Source organism: Phodopus roborovskii, unplaced genomic scaffold (assembly GCF_943737965.1).
Source record: "Phodopus roborovskii unplaced genomic scaffold, PHOROB, whole genome shotgun sequence".
NCBI classification, from domain to species: Eukaryota; Metazoa; Chordata; class Mammalia; order Rodentia; family Cricetidae; genus Phodopus; species Phodopus roborovskii.
Genome location: NW_026125549.1, coordinates 135,493 through 138,718, shown reverse-complemented (window position 1 = coordinate 138,718; position 3,226 = coordinate 135,493).

Sequence of the window (3,226 nt, the reverse complement as noted above, 5' to 3'; positions counted from 1 at the left end):
GATGACTACCTTAAATACCACCCTAGAGCCTTCATCCAGTAGCTGATGGAAACAGAAGTAGAGATCCACAGCTAAACACTAGCCAAACTCCTGGAATCCAGTTTCAGAGGGGGAGAAGTGGTGAACAAAGGGGTCAAAACCAGGCTGGAGAAACACACAGAAATTGCTGACCTGAGCAAGTGGGAACTCATGGACCCCAGACTGATAGCTAGGGAGCCACCATAGGACTAAATCAGGCCCCCTGAATGTGGCTGTCAGCTAGGAAGATTGGGTAGACTATAGGACCTCTGGCAATGGAGCCAGAATGTAGCTCTAGTGCAAACGGACTTTGGGATTCCATACTCCATGGAAGGATACTCCCTTAGCCTAGAGACACAAGTGTGGGCCTAGGCCCTACCATGACTTGACAGACTTTGATGATCTCTCATGGAAGGCTGCACCCTCCCTAAGGAGTAGATGGGGGATGGGATAGAGGGGCCAGCGGGGGACATGGGAGGGTGGGAGGGAGAGGGAACTGGGATTAATATGTAAAACAAGAAAAAAATATTTTAAAAATAGCAAAAAACAAACCAATTCTGAAAAGAAAACAGCTACCTCTGCTATTCAGATAACCAGGGATAGCCAGATGTGTTGGTACACATCTGTATTTCAACCCAACATTCAAGAGGTGGAACTAAATGACTACAATTTGAGATTCTGTTTCAGAAACAAATAGTAACAAATGTCCTGTTTATATATCCTAGATAGGAGTATCTTCCAGAAAGGCAAGAAAGTAAATAGTGTTGTTCAGATATTTGTAAGTACTTTCTGAATTGGATAGACCACAGATTCTAAGCAGCAAACAACACACATTAGAGTTCAAGCTATTGTACTTCGTCTTGTGTTCTTCATTATAAACACAAATAAGCATCTTTATGTACTGCTGGTAAGTATACCAGAGCATGCTAGAATGTTGTCTTTATTGCCTTTGGAATAAAAAGTCCAATCATAGAAGGCAGAAGTGGCTTAGCCAGCAATGCACCCCCTCCATACACACACACACACACACACACACACACACACACACACCACTCACACAAGCTGGAGGACCTGATTTGGATCCACAGCACTCATGAAAAGCTTCTATTCTAGCTCAGGGGAGGCAGAAACTGGAGGGTATCTTGGGCTTCCATTTTGCCAAAATACTTAGCTCAAGGATCAGTACAAAACTCAATTTCAAAAAATACTGTGCAGAGTGCGAGAGGAAGACACCGAATATCAACCCACACTCACCATTACACAAAAGTGCACCCATGGGAATGTACACAGGTACATAAGCATCAACATACACCATCTACAATCTCTCTCTCTCTCTGTCTCTCTCTCCCCCTCTCTCCCTCTCTCCCCTCTCTCTTTCTAAAAGCTTGCAGCTCATAATGACAGTATATGGAGTGATAACTCTCTTTTATGCTAGATGGAGTATCTTAACATGTCCAATGCATCCCATGAGACACTTAGAAATCCATTAAAATCTGATTTTCAAAAGAATTGTCCTCACTCTCTGATACACATGTATCCTACCTACCAACACTTCCATAGTCACTAGCACTTCAAGACTTCAGGGTCCAGGAGGCATGTTGTCCTCCATCCAATGGACATGCATGATATCCTGTGTGATGATTGCTGGAGAATCTATTGTGACAGAAATCTGAGTTGATATCATCCCTAAGTAAGATGATAAAGATGTAGTTTCCTCCTTGAAAAATGAGAAAACACTGCTTTCTGTTGCTCTTAGTTAATTATTATAGAGGAAAGAAAATGATTCAGACAAAGAACTGCATGCTGTGTGCTGGAAACTAAATTAATTTATAGCAGGAGAGATAAGACATTTGGAATGTCGGCTGAAATTAGAACCTCTGCCTGATTAAACACACAGTGATAAACTCATATTCTACCACATCCATTTGTCTTCAGCACAACACAAGACAGTTGGGTAAACTGGAACTGATATTTTAACAGTTCAACCTGAATTTTCAAGTATTTGTTAGACTTCAGAGTAGTTTTCAACTGTACAGAATATGACATCTGATAATTATTTTATTTGTTTGTTTGTGGTAGAAGATGTTGAGCCAACGATATCCTCCATGTTAACCAAATACTGTCTCTGAGTTCTCTCTCCAAGTACTTTATAAATTAGTTCATCACAGTTCCTTATTTATATGAGCCTCTTGTGTCTGAATGCATATACAAGAATGCCACATGTGTGGTTAGAGACAACTTGTGTTAGTTCTCCTCTTACACCATGTGGCTTCTGGGGACAGAACTTGGTTCCACAGGCTCAACAGCAGGTGTGTTCAGCTGTTGATTCCCCAGATCTTTTTTATTTGTTTACTTTAAAATTTTCCTTTGAAATAGAATTGCTAAACTGGCCTTTATTTTGCCCTGTAGTGCAGGCACTTCTGGAACTGCAGGCCCTCCACTTAGCCTTCAGAAACAGAATTACTAGCTGAGCTAGGAAAAGCACTTCCTTAGTTTCTGCTGGCCTCTTTCTACTAGAAAGCTCTATTCTGCAGAGCATACAAAAGCATGGAGACTTCATCATCATACATATGCCTTATACAACTTAATAGGTATTCCTGTCCAATGCCCAAACCTAAAGCATTTAGTTTTGACCAGTACCTCTTGACATTTTAGCTCTGTAGTTGTAACTAGACAATTATAAACAGAATGTCAAAACATGACAAAATAAAGACAAACATTTGCCAAACTCTGTGTCTTGCCTGCTCATGATGAGGTCAAACTTGCTATGTCTTTTTTGAAGCAATGTGTGTTAGTCTCACTTCCAGATGGGTGTTCAAAACTGGTCAGCTGTGCAGTGGTGGCACACACCTTTAATCCCAGCACTTGGGGGGCAAAGTCAGGCAGACCTCTGATTCAAGGCCAGCCTGGTCTACAGAGTGAATTCCAGGACAGTCAAGACTGCCCACAGAAACCCTGTCTTAAAAAGCCAACAAAAAGAAAAGAAAATGTATTGTTCTTTTTCCTGGCCATACCCCTGATCATCTATGTAACAGGCTGAAATAACTGTTGCCATACTGACTTGAAAATTTGCTAAAGTCTTATATGTCTCAAAGGCTCTAGACCTGTACACTGTATTAAAACTAGGATGTGAGAGGCTGTGACACTTCATTGCAAAGACAAAAGTATCTAATCATTAACAGCAGGTTTTTAATCAAATATAAGATTA